Source organism: Eumetopias jubatus, unplaced genomic scaffold, assembly GCF_037043125.1.
Source record: "Eumetopias jubatus isolate StellerSeaLion01/CBP00866 unplaced genomic scaffold, mEumJub1_p1.0 scaffold_17, whole genome shotgun sequence".
Lineage (NCBI taxonomy): Eukaryota > Metazoa > Chordata > Mammalia > Carnivora > Otariidae > Eumetopias > Eumetopias jubatus.
In genome coordinates this window covers 32306226-32320801 of record NW_028274823.1, presented here as the reverse complement: position 1 = coordinate 32320801, position 14576 = coordinate 32306226, and the positions used below count along the sequence as shown (strand labels likewise).

The 14576-nt window shown below is 36.3% G+C and overlaps 1 protein-coding gene across 3 annotated transcripts in view; it reads left to right on the top strand.

Annotated features, from left to right (window-relative positions):
* LCOR (ligand dependent nuclear receptor corepressor) overlaps nt 1-14576 on the top strand; it is a 137054-nt gene that overhangs the window by 41284 nt on the left and 81194 nt on the right. The gene's annotated exons all lie outside the window — the stretch shown is intronic.

The following is a 14576-nucleotide window of genomic DNA, read 5'->3' as shown; positions in this document are numbered from 1 at the left end:
CCAAGGAAAGTGAGGAATAAATAAGACAACTTATCTAAGGCCATAGAACTGTTAAATGGCAAAGTCAGAAATTTGAACCTTGGTTATCTGGCTCCAGAGTCCTTGCTTTTAACTACTAGTCTGTTAATTCCTAAGTACTAGTGTAACACCGAGTGTAGAATTCAGTAGGATACATAAAACATATGCATTCATGTTGAAAATTAAGGACAGATAAAGTGAAGGATATTGGGAGTCATTTGAAAGGAAAGATAACAGTTGGGAGGGACTTTTGATCTGTGTGGCCTTGAAGACAAAGCAGGATCAAGACTATTGAGTTTTGAGAGAAGGCTTTTTAGACAGAAGGAACAGGATGAGAAGAGGGATTAAGACAAGCAAAAGCAAGTTGTATTCAAGAAACAGAATAGTTGAGTGTGCTTGAGGGAAACTGGGAGAGTGAGTGTTGAAACAGTTCATATCTAGAATGATTTAAATGCCGTACTTCATAGTTTGGATTTTATTCTGCAGGCAGTAGGTAGTCCATTGAACGTTTTTGAGCAGAGGAAGACTATTAAGAATTTACTTTCTATGTAAATGTGTATATAAAAATCAAAAGTCTAACTCAAACTTTGGGTGTAATTTAAAATTTTCTAAAATATGCGGAAGCTTATTTCAGTAAGTTTGATCTTTTGTACTGCCATATATTAAGGTATGTTGGAAATGTGTTATAAAGTAGTGCTTTTTTTAAACATGCATATTAGAGATATTTAAAGAAATGTGTTTGATTATATTGAAAGGGATATGGTTCCCTTTCAAGATCATCTCTTGTATGAGAGGTGGAGAGGTAGGATATGCATTTATTTTTTTTTTTTTTAAGATTTATTTATTTGACAGAGGGAAAGAGAGAGACAGACAGCGAGAGAGGAAACACAAGCAGGGGGAGTGGGAGAGGGAGAAACAGGCTTCCCATGGAGCAGGGAGCCCGATGCGGGACTTGATTCCAGGACCCTGGGATCATGACCTGAGCTGAAGGCAGACGCCTAATGACTGAGCCACCCAGGTGCCCCGGATATGCATTTATTTTAATTACATGCCATGTACTAGTTCAGATCAGCTGTAGTATTTTTTGAGTATTTACAACTAAGTTGTTTGACAGATGCTGGAAATATAACCATAAATAAGACCTGGTCATACTTCAGTCCCTTTTTTCTTCCTAATTGATAAACACTGGAATACTTCAGTATTCAGTCCTCTTCCCTCTTTTCATTTTATCTGCCCTCATTAACCAAATGTGATCTCATCTAGTTCTAAGGCCTTAAATTCTATCTGTATTTTAATGATTTCCAATTTTATATCCTTGATGCCAGTGTATCCTTTTAAATTCAAACCCGCCTATTCAGTTGCCTTCTACACATACCCACTTTGGTTTCTAAAAGGCATGTCAGATTTAACATGTCCAAAACTGAACTAGATTTCTCTCTGCCGAAGTTGTTTTTCCTTTAGTCGTGTCCATCTTAGAATGTTACATTACCATTCACTCAGTCCTCAAACCAAAAGCCTAAGTATTGTTGTTTTTTTTTTTAAAGATTTTATTTATTTGAGAGAGAGAATGAGAGATAGAGAGCATGAGAGGGAAGAGGGCCAGAGGGAGAAGCAGACTCCCTGCTGAGCAGGAAGCCCGATGTGGGACTCGATCCCGGGACTCCAGGATCATGACCTGAGCCGAAGGCAGTCGCTTAACCAACTGAGCCACCCAGGCGCCCCTACGTATTGTTTTTAACACCTTTCCTTCCCATTCCACACTCTGTATCCAGCCCCTACTCTCTACCTTCATGACTCCCATACTAGTTCAAGCCACCATCATCTCTTGCCAAAGCTATAGTAATAATAGTCCTTTAATAATGTTTTCCTCTTGGGACACCTGGGTGGCTCAGTCAGTTAAGCCTCTGCTTTGGCTCAGGTCATGATCCCAGGGTCCTAGCATCAAGTCCTGCATCAGGCTCTTTGCTCAGCAGGGAGCCTGCTTCTCCCTCTGCCTGCCACTCCCCCTGCTTGTGTGTGCTCACTCCCTCTTTCTCTCTCTCTCTGACAAATGGATAAATTAAAAAATCTTTAAAAAGTAATGTTTTCCTCATAATCAGTTATCTGTGCACCCACCTGGGAATCTTAAACAATATAAATCTGATCATGTTACACCTCCCCCAGTACCCAAATGTAAAACTAGTTGATTTCTGTTAAATTCAAAATCCTCACCATGGCCTACAGGATCTTGCCTCTCGATTTCTGACTTCATCTCCTACTTTCTACCTTATTCACTTTGCTGATACTATATCAGCTTTCTTGCTCTTTCTCAAATATACTGTAGCTCATACTGTATGCTGCTCCAGCACTGTTCCCTCTGCCTAGACTGTTCCTGTCTTGGTTATCTATGTGGCTCACTCCCTTACTTCATTCAGTGCTCAAAAATGTTGGCGCTTAAAGTCTTTAAATGACCTCTCTAAAGATTCTCCTTCCTGAGTCTCTGCCCAACGTTACTCAGTGTTATCTGTCAGTCAGGGTTTATCAGGGCTTATCAGGGCTTAGTTGTTATCCCCTTACTCTGCTCTTTTCTTCTTCAACCATTACTTCTTTTACTTACCCTTATCACACATCATCATCATCATCATCATTTATATCATTTGTCGTCTTGTCAGAATTAAAAAGTTCCGTGATAGGAACTATTGTCTGTACTGTTCACAGCTGCATCCCTAGTGTCTGACTCTTAGTGGACACTCAGTATCTATATAGTCCACCAAGAAAAGGAGGCTCAGAAACAATAGAAAACTTCTATTTAGTCTAAAAAAAAAAGAGAGCAAAAGAAATTGCCAATCTCCCACCTTGTCGTACATTTTTAGTATGTTTGAGAAAATATGTAGTAACAAAAGGCTATTATGAATTCAGTAATGCTTTTTAAGAAATATGTATTTTGTTCACAGCAAAATGGCATTTGGACAAATAGTGGCTGTACATACAAGCACATTTTTATTTAATTTACAAACAGTGCTCATATGGATTTACTGACCTTGTAATGATGGAGTTCCTCTAAGGAATTGTGGCCCACAGATTGTGAACTCCTGGTGTAATTGACTCATTCCTAATCAACTTCAGATTTGCATTTAAATGGCTTCTTTTTAGCATAATTACTCTACCCAAGACAGTTTGATGTAACAGAAAAAATGAACCCAAACTGCCCTTGGATTTCCAAAGAACTAAATTCATCTGACCTAGCTACTTACTATCTTTGTGCTTTTGGTTACTTAACATCTTGGAATCTCATTTATGGCATTATGTATGTAAATATAATTATATGAAATTATTTTGGTAATGTTCCAGCTACTCAGTACGTATTCCTTTCCCCTTCTTAATGTATTAATACCGTTATTTTTCAGGACCTCATCTTTCTCAGTTTCTGTCTTTGCTGTGATTACAGCTTTGTACAAAAAAAAGTGTTCTGTCATCTCCATGGGCCAGCAAAGCAAGCCCTTAATTATGTTCTGGTTTTAGTTCACAGATACAGGGAACTTAGTTGAAGTCAAGCAGAAAATCATCTTTTCTTCTATCAGATACCAATTACTCTTCTGTTTTTATTTATTGTATTTAACTATTTCTTTGGGTCTTCAACAAGCCAGACACAAAATGGAGTCATTCTGAAATCTCAGACCACTCAGGTAAATATGAGAGTATAGGAATTAGGAAGGGTGTGTTTACAACCATTCAACAAACATTTATTGACTGCAGTTTAAGAAACAGGCTGATATTAAGAGAGAGACATAATAGGCTCTGGTTCTTTGCACAAAATCTAGTGGATAAAATGCCAAAAAATAACTATAGAATAGTTTATAAGTAGTAGTATAAGCAGCACTGGTGAGGATGTTCCTAACTTTGCCTGAGGCTTGAGGGATGAGATAAGGATGCCTTAGAACAAACTAGATTGAGGGTTGCAGGAGAACATTCTAGGTAAAAGACATGCTGTGCTTAAAAGGCATGGAAGTATTGACATGTACGTAGTGATTGATAAATCAGTTCTGACTAGAGCATAGTGTATGTAGACCGAAAATGGTGTCATGGGAGATTAAAAAGGTAGGTTGAGACTAGACAGACCCTCAGTGTTGTTGGATGTCATCCAGGAATTTGAAGTCTTCACTAGTATCATTGGAAACCATCAAAGGTTTTTAAAACTGAGAAAAGATGGGAGAAGTTTGGCAGCAGTGTGAAGGATGGGTTGTGCTGAAAATGGTCATATAGGGGATGCTGAAATAGTAAAATTAATGAAAAGTTAGAAGAGGTCATTAGTAGGCAGTGGATGAATTCAAAAGAGCCTGGGTTGTAGAATTACAGTCCTGGTTTTAAACCTTAGGCTCTGCCCCTTTGCAGTTGTATGAAAAAATTAGCTGCTTTGGTTTTCAGCTTTCTTATCTGTACTAGGTAGTAATAATATCTACCTGACAGTGTTCCTCTGAAGATGTGTTATAGTGGGTATGAAGTACCTGATACAGGGCGTGCTTGATGCCAACTAAGGACTCAGTGGTAACATGAACATGTAATTATTAAGGTAAAAAATGGTGAAGGCCTGAATTTAGGGGTGGAAAAAAGAGAATAGATTTGGGTGGATCTTTCTGAATTGGAATGGATAGTACTCACTGACCAGAAGACTTGATGACTGACTTAGGGAAAAATGGAATCAGACAGACTTAGATTTGTAATCTGCATGATTTAGGGTGAAGAATTTAGGGATGCCGTTTTTCTGGTAAGGAATAAAGAAGGAATCACTGGTTGAGATGAGGTAAAAGGAATGAAATGATTTTGATTTGGACTTTTTGAGGTATTTGGGATGTCTTGGTGATGATGTGAATGAAGCAGGCAGTTAGAAATAAGGTCTGGGGTAAGAGATAAGAGATTGGAGAGTTATCAGTATATGCATGGTAGCAGAAATGTGTGTAAATCTTAATGGCAGGGCATATATTTTAAATACATCCTCTGTTCCCACACTGCTGAACTCTGTAATAACACTTGATTGGTTCTTGTTATTAAATGTGAGATTTAAAAAATAATATCCTTTAGGTTGGCTTTGTATATAAAAGATAATGCATACCTTGATTTCTACTTTAATGTTCACTTTATTTAAAGTTACAAATGTAAAACCTAGTTTTCCTACAATATGGATCTTATTCTAATTTTAAACTTGTAATAAATATTTGTTTAACTTTTTAAAACATTTTAATTTGTAACTATGAATTAAAATTTTTATATTTTCTCTTTAGATATTTAACAATCTCCCTAAGTACTTAAGTAAATCGTGGGAGTCTAATAATTTGAAGTTATAAATGTGATTGTCTTAAGTTGTACAAGTATATAAATACAGTGTGCAAACTTAGTAAGATTTCAGCCTAATTCAATTGTACATATTAAATTAGAATTACAAGGTTATCTCTGTAATAGGCAGCATTTTCTTTCTTTCTTTCTTTCTTTCTTTCTTTCTTTCTTTCTTTCTTTCTTTCTTTCTTTTTCTTTCTTTCTTTCTTTCTTTCTTTCTTTCTTTCTTTCTTTCTTTCTTTCTTTCTTTCTTTCTTTTTCTTTCTTTCACAATTTTATTTATTTATTTGGCAGAGGGAGGAGTGGGAGAGGGAGAAGGAGGCTCCCCACTGAGCAGGACCCCGATGTGGGTCTCTCTTTCCCAGGACCCTGGGATTATGACCTGAGCTAAAGGCAGATGTTTAACTGATTGAGCCACCCAGGTGCCCCTAGGCAACATTTTCTTAAAACATTACACATATTTATCAGACGTGCTTAGATTACTTAATGGCTTTATTGAGATATAATTTACACAGCTTACAATTCACCCATTTTAAGTGATTTTTATTATATTTACAGAGTTGTGCAACCATCACCAAAATCAAATTTTAGAATGTTTCCATCACTTCAGGTAAAAGTATTCTTTTGCAGTCATTGCTATTTTCGCTCCTACCTGTAGGAAACCACTAGTCTCTTGTTTATATAGATTTGTCTTTTCTGGACATTTCGTATAAGTTGAATCATATAGTATTGTGGTCTTCTTTTTCCGGCCTTTTTCACTTAGCATAGTATTTTGAAATTCATTCATCCATATTGTAATAACATTCCATTGTATAGATACGTACTACATTGTATTTATGCTAGATTACTTCTTAATACAAAATAATTAAAGGTTTACTTCTCGTAAATCATTATTTTACTTAATACTTTGTTTTTAAAAAAAAAAACAGGAAAACCTGAAAATAAGTGAACTAAACTTCTGTCTTAAGTTAGAAAAAGAACAACAGAATAAACTCACAAAGATAATGAGACTTAAAGTGAAAATTAATGAACCGAAAAACAAAGATAGGATAGAGATGATAAAAAAAGTCAAAGGTGGGCGATGGGGAATAAGAAAATAATCTGACAAGATTGATCAAGGAGTAAAAGACAAATAATATTACAAAAATGAAGGCTAACTAGAGATAAAGTAAAAGATTTAAAAGATAAGAGATTTATAGCATTATTTACTATAGCCAGAAGGTGGAAGCATCCTAAGTGTCCATAGATAGAGGAATAGATTAAAGAAAATATAATCTGTGTATCAGTGGAATATTATTCAGCCTTAAAAAGGAAGGGAATTCTGTCACGTGGTACAGCATCCATGAACCTTGATGACATTATGCTAAGTAAAACAAGCCAGTCACAGAATGATAAATACCGTGAGATCTACTTAAGAGGTACTTAGAGGGGCACCTGGGTGGCTCAGTTGGTTAAGCGACTGCCTTCGGCTCAGGTCATGATCCTGGAGTCCCAGGATCGAGTCCCGCATCAGACTCCCTGAGTCTGCTTCTCCCTCTGAACCTCTTCCCTCTTGTGCTCTCTATCTCTCATTCTCTCTCTCTCAAATAAATAAATAAAATCTTAAAAAAAAAAAAAAGAGGTACTTAGAGAAGTCACATTTCATAGAGATAGAAAATAGAATGGTGTTTGGCAGAGCTGGGATGGGGGAATAAGGAGCAGTTGTTGAATAGTGTTTCAGTTTTGCAGATAAAAAAGTTCTGCAGATGGATGATGTAAAAACTACAAATATACTTAATGGTACACTTAATGGCTAAAATGGTAAATTTTATATCATGTATATTTTACAAGTACAAAGAGGATGAAGGAAAATACTATCAGTTTTATGTCAATAATTTTGAAATTAAAGAAAAGAAAAATAAAACTTTCCAAAACCGACTCAAGAAGGAAATAACAAAGCTTGAACGGTTCTCTAACTATTAAATAAGTTTAATAGAGTTCTTCTCTCAAAGAAAACACCCCAGATGGTTTTACATGTGGGTTTATCTCAACTTTTAAGGAAGAGTGTCTGTCACCTCTTCCAGAAAATAGAAAAAGAGAGAATAGGGCCATTTGGGTGGCTCAGTCGGTTAAACAACTGCCTTCGGCTCAGGTCATGATCCTGGAGTCTTGGGATCGAGTCCCGCATCCAGCTCCCTGCTCGGCAGGGAACCTGCTTCTCCCTCGGACCCTCCCCCCTCTCATGTGCTCTCTCTCTCTCTCTTTCTCTCTCAAATAAATAAATAAATCTTAAAAAAAAAAGAATATATCTCAGTTCTGTGAAGTCAGATACCAAACCCAAATAGAGATAGTGTGAGAAAAATTACTGGTCCATTTTACTCATGAAACAGATTACCCTCTGGGTGGCTCAGTAGTTAAGTGTCCAACTGTTGATTTTGGCTCAGGTCCTGATCTTAAGCCCCTGGGATTGGGCCCGCATTGGGCTCCTCACTCAGCAAGAGTCTGCTGGAGTTTCCCCCGCAACCCCTGTGCTCCCGCTAATGCTCACATGCACACTCTCTCAAATCTTTTTTAAAAAAATTACCCTTTTAGTAATAGTAAAAATTCATTATTTTGTTTTATGCTTTTATCCTTGAATTCTTCTTTTTCTGATATTGTTATTGCCACCTAGTAATTTATTGCTTTCTTTTTTCTAATGTTTTTCTCTTTGCCTCTTCAGTTTCAACATATCTTTGTCACTGTAAGCTCATTATAAACTGCATATTGCTATACCCTATGTCACAACGTTTTCACTTAATTAATCCAATTAATATTTATCGTGATGTGTACCTGTTTGGTATTATTCCTGAAGTTGTTTTTTGTTTCTTGTTTAGTATGCTTTGCTTTTTGTTTAATTTTTAATTTTATTTACTTTTATAGTTGACCTTTTTTGTTACTGTTCTTTATTTCCTTGGGTGGTTTGGAAATTCTTCAGCTTTACTCATACATTTTAAGCAAATTTATCTTAAACTTTCATTTTTTTTTTTAAGATTTTATTTATTTGACAGAGACACAGCGAGAGAGGGAACACAAGCAGGGGAGTGGGAGAGGGAGAAGCAGGCTCGCCGCTGAGCAGGGAGCCTGATGCAGGGCTCGATCCCAGGACTCTGGGATAATGACCTGAGCCGAAGGCAAATGCTTAACGACTGAGCCACCCAGGCACCCCAAACCTACATTTTCTTAACGTCAAAGATTAATGACTATTATAAATTGCCCCCTTATCCCACATACACACTTGATTTTAACATACTTAAGCATATCTTATTCTTACTTCTTCACCTAAGATTTCGTTGTAATAATTTGGGATGTTATTCCTAAATCATTCATTTTAAAAATTATATTGTGTTCATCTATTTAAAGAGTTCTTTTTTATCCATTATATTAAACCGAACCCCTGTTTTAGTAACAATTATTTACACTTAACTGTTAATTTTACTGGTATATTGCTTACCATTATTTTTTATATAAACAGTGTTTTCTTAGGAGGTCTTTGTTCTGAATAATTTTTTATTAGCTGAACTACTTTAACTCTTACCCCAGAGTGAATGCTGTCCTGCTTTTCAAATCAGAGCATATCTAGTAATTTCTTTTACCCATGTCTTTGAATAATAGACTGGCTAAAAAAGTGTTTTGTTTTTGTTTTATACTCAGAATTTTGTAAACATACCTCCATTGGCTTTTAGCATTTCCTTTTACTAATGAAATGACTGGCAGTCTAAATCTCTTTTCTATTATTCTAAGTAAGAAAAGGAAAGTTTTCCTCTTATTTGGAACTTTTAAACTTTTATTCTTGAAATTGAGATATTTTTGCTAGGAAAGTACTATATATACATGCTTTTTCCCCCCTGAGTATTCTGCCTCAGTATTTCTCAGAGCCCCTTTGCTATGAAGACTCAAGATAGTTTTCAACATTGGAAAGTTTTCTTCTTGTTCTCCTTCTGCTTTCCTTTTTGAAAATTTATATTCTTTGCTTTTTTCTTGTTCTGGAAATTGTGTTTTACATTATTGAATGTCCTGGCCACCTCATGATTTCTGTGGCTTCAGATTCACCATATATTATGAGGACATTTCTTTAGTTTTTTAAGTCACTAATTTATTATATATTTTTCTACATAATACCTCTGTGTAGTTATTTTGACAAGTTTTTTTTCCTTCTCTACTAAGCACATATTCTTTCCTTTTTTCAAAGTAGCATGCTCTTTTTAAAATGCTGTTCTTCCTTGTCTCAGTAGAAATACTATTTATATTTTTTCTTCAAGTTCTAGTATTTTTTCTTAATTCCATTTCAGTTTGGGCCATTAGTTGTAATTAGATTATTGTTTTTCTTCATTGTATTTGGTCAGGTTTTTTCATCAGTTCTTGTGCTGAGTAATTTGGAGGGTGGTAAGTGTGCCAGCAATTGGGCTCTTCAGAGTGCATGGGCCAGGAGCAGATGCTCAGGGAGAGAGAAAGAACTCTTAGTGAACACAGTTGTCCAGCACTGGGCGGGGAGGAGGTGGATTGCCTTAAGTAATGAAAAGAGGAGCCTGTTTTTTTTTATTATCTGTAGAATCCATCCACATTTCTTTGGTTATATGGTACACTGGGAAAGCTGGAACATTAGTAAAAAGTGATTCTTTACCTTATATTACCTTGGATAAAATATAAAAGATTATATCATCTGGTGCTTTTCAGTTGTTTTAGAGCTCCCTTATAATGGAGTTCAGTGTGCTGGTTTCAAGTTCTACACCTGAGTTTTAAGCAAAGAACTCCAGACATTGTCAGTCCCCCTTTTACCAGGATATTAGTTGATGATTGTTACCAGCAAGCTATTTTATCAAATAATAATATTCCATTGGAGATTGAGCTCTTTTATACCAAACACCAGGTTTTACAAGATACCCAAGGATCTTGATGTAAAAATTGCTAATTTTCTGATGTGCTCCTGGTTTTCCTTGAGACCTCTTTGTCTCTCAAACTGCTAATCTCTATACTGGTTTCCTCAGAGAAAAGGTTCCCAAGACTCATGAACCCTTTTTTTCATTCCATCCATAATAGTTTCTTTATTTCAAAAGTACAGACTATATTGCTTACTGAGGTTCGCTTTGTATTTGAAATGCCCGTCTTGTTATTTTTCATAACCTGCTTTTCCTCTTTTGGTTACAAATAAAGAGGTAGCGAGCATGATTGATTGATCTGTATTTATTTATTTATTTTAAAAGATTTTATTTATTTATTTGACAGAGACAGAGCAAGAGAGGGAACACAAGCAGGGGGAGTGGGAGAGGGAGAAGCAGGCTTTCCGCGGAGCAGGGAGCTGAGGAACCTGGGATCATGACCTGAGCCTAAGGCAGACGCTTAACGACTGAGCCACCCAGACGTCCCTAAGCCTTTTCTTTTCATACATTTATGTCTTACCTGCTCAAGGAGATTTAATGCTCCAGGAAGGCTAGGCAGGTCTTCCTGTTTCCCATTTTTTTTTTCTCTTATACTAGGATTCTACATGCCTGGTTTTTAGTTTCTGATTAATCATATAGTTCTCAAAAACAAAGATAGAAGATTAAAATTTTTCACATATTCCCTCTTCGATCTAAATCATACTTGCAGGGCTCCTGGGTGGCTCAGTCATTAAGCGTCTACCTTCAGCTCAGGTCATGATCCCAGGGTCCTGAGATCAAGCCCTGCATCGGGCTCCGTGCTCCACAGAAAGCCTGCTTCTCCCTCTCCCACTCCCCCTGCTTGTGTTCCCTCTCTAGCTGTGTCTCTCTCTGTCAAATAAATAAATAAAATCTTTAAAAAAAAAAAAGGCTTAGATAGCCTATGATAAATTTTATTTGACAGAATACTTGCATAAACAGGGCTTTGCATGTGCAGAAAACGAAACATAAACAATTGACATTTATTTAAAAGGAGAGAGTGATAAGTGAATTCTGAGGATAAGAAAACTGGAAACCCAAGCTTCATGAGGGCAGGTACCATGTCTGTTCACCATTGCCTGCTCAGTGCCTGCCGCTGTCCTGCTGGGTGGTAGGCTGTCAGTTAATATGTATTAAATAAATATGTATTTGTTGAACAAACTGAAGAGTGCCTTGAAGGAGATAATATTTGGGCAGAGATGAGGTGGAAAGGCTTGAGAAAATAGTAGGAGGTAGAAGTGATGACTAAATACATCAGAATACCAGTGTGACTGGAGCTGAGAGAATGAGCACAAAGCTCTGGGAAATAAGGCTGCTAATGGTAACTTGGAGCCAAATTATAAGCAACTTTGATTATTGGACTTAAGAATTTGGGATTTGTTTTTTAAACAAAGTAGAATTTCTCTGAATAGATGGTAGCATTGTCAAAAAGCAGTGTTTTAGGAATAGTCTGAAAAAACACAGTGGAGGTTGCTGTGAGGAAGAGACTGGAGACCAAGTTTGGGACCATTTGTGATGTTGGATAGGAATTCTTGGGACACTAGTTATGTCCTATAAAATTATTAATATTTTCTTCTATGTAATGTATTACATAAAGATGCTTTTCAAGCCCTAGTGTTTGAACATAATGACATAGCTGTCTTTTTCAGTATTTATTTAATTTTCCATGGTATTTTGTTATTGATCTCATGGCTTTTCTGTGAGATCATGGTATAAATTTTGAATACATTTGTTCTTCCCTTATTTGCTTTTTGTTAATGTCAAGCATAGCACACGAGCCATTTCTTGTTGCTATGCAACTGCTAAATTCAATATTTAATATTCATAAAACTGAGTAGCATTAAATTCATTTAACAGAGGGTAGCAAAATATGGCTTTACAGTTTCTAATTGATAATATTTGTGAGGTTTAACGTATGTTACAGATATGAGCAAAATAGGGGTTACCTGTTTACAGTTGCTTTTTTGATCAGAATTATTATGTTTAAAGCACCAGTCTTTTTCTTGTTTGATTCCTTTTGGTCTTTTCCCTTTCATGGCTTTTTGATAGGTGATTCAGTTTTTGCTAGTGTCTGTGTGTTATTGATGAAGTTTTTATTTTCTTATTTCAGGTTCTGTTATCTTTTGTAATGTTTATAAATTTCTTTTTCAAAGCTTTTTTTTTGTTCTGAGTATTATTTCTTGCTATATTTACATTTTTCCTTTTCAGGAATTTATACTTGTAAGTTTGGAATTTGTTGTAATTTCATACAAACCCAAGTGAAAGCATATTAGATAACGCTCTTTGGGACAAGAGCCACCTGTAATCTCCTTTAGCTAATTGCAGTGCATACTTGGTACTTTCAAGATAATAAAATGCTTTCATTAATATTTGTAAAATAGGAGGGTTTTAGAATTGGAGACAAGCTATGGGATTCGTTTAAGGGAAGAAAAAAAAAAAAACTAGTCTTGAGAATATCTAGTTTGTAGGCCCCAGATAGCTAGGATCTAGCAATTCCTTTTTCGTTTTCTTACCACCATCTCCTTAACCTCTAAACCCCAGTTGAACCCTTTCTCCTCCCCAGTGTGGGGAAGAGAGGCCATAGTAAATTAGTGGAAAATGTTCTAATTATAGTAGGCAATAATAAACAGGCACAGATAACTCCAATTTGCTTGAATAGGTAGCTTGCTTTTGTTAATGTCCTTGGAATAATTTTGATGGGAAGAAATTAAAGAGAGTTGAGAAACAATCGCTCCTTCATAATAAATGAAAAATCTAGAATCTAGAAAACAGTGTAGAAAAATCAGCTGTTTAACTACAGTGTAGATAATGCAAACTCTAGAGATTACTCTGTTGAAAAAATGGCTTAATACTGTGGACAAAAAAATCCCTTACACTGCATTATTATTCTTAAATTTAAATCTTTTTTATTTTTTATGATCTTATTTCTAAGTAATCTCTACACCAGCATGGGCCTCAGTCCTACAGCCCTGAGATCAAGAGTCTCATGCTCCACTGACTGAGCTTGCCAGGCATTCCTGTATTATTTAATGAGATAAAATACTGTCTCTCTCTCTTTTTTTTAAGATTTTATTTATTTAATTTGACAGAGACACAGCGAGAGAGGGAACACAAGCAGGGGGAGTGGGAGAGGGAGAAGCAGGCTTCCCGCTGAGCAGGGAGCCCGATGCGGGGCTCGATCCCAAGACCCTGGGATCATGACCTGAGCCACCCAGGCGCCCCTAAAATACTGTTTCTAAGGACCATCTTTTCTACCCCTTTATCTTTCAAACCCTTTATGGTGATTGTATTTGTGGTAAGGAAATGCTAACTCTGTGTGTGGACCTCATGTATCCACTTGGGTATAGTATTTTAAATTAGTGGGTCTGTCTCCCTTTTGAGCATAAGAGTACTTAATTTTATTTTATTCTTATTTTTTTAAGATTTTATTTAGTTATTTGTCAGAGAGCGAGTGAGCACAAACAGGAGGAGCGGCAGGCAAAGGGAGAAGCAGGTTCCACGCTGAGCAAGGAGCCCAATGCAAGACTCAGTCCCAGGACCGTGGGGTCATGTCCCAAGCCAAAGGCAGACGCTTAACCCATTGAGCCGCCCAGGCGTCCCTAAATTTTTTTTTTTAATTTAAGTTTTACTCAATTAACATACAGTCCAATATTAGTTTCTAGAGTAAAATTCAGTGATTTATCACTTACATACAACACCCAGTGCTCATCACAAAATGTGCCGTCCTTGATACCCTTCACCCATCTATCCCATCCCCCCACCCATATCCCTCCATCAATCCTCAGTTTGTTCTCTATCGTTAAGATTTTCTAATGGTTTATTTCCCTGTCCCTTTCCCTCCCTCCTTCCCATATGTTCATCTGTTTTCTTTCTTAAATTCCACATAGGAGTGAGATCATATGATATTTGTCTTTGACTGACTATTTCACTTAGTATAGTAATATATCCACGTCCTTGCAAATGGCAAGATTTCATTCTTTTTGCTGGCTGAGTAATACTCCATTGTAACTTTTTTTTTAAAATTATAAACCTGTAAGTGATACTAGACTGTACATAGTGCCCCAAAATACATTGTACATACTAGAAATTCATTAACACTTTTTGTATTTTCTTAATTACAGTAACATTTTTATGCATTTGAAAGGTACTGTGTACACTGAATTTATGCACAAGACATATTCTTTCTGAAGCTCATGCTTTAAGTACATATGGATTCATGGACCCATTGTAACTGTTTGAGCTCCCAATAAGGTCCATAGTTTGGGAACCACTACTCTTAACCCATTATTTCTGTTATGTTATATAAAGGTACAATCTGATTCCTTTCTTCTTTTC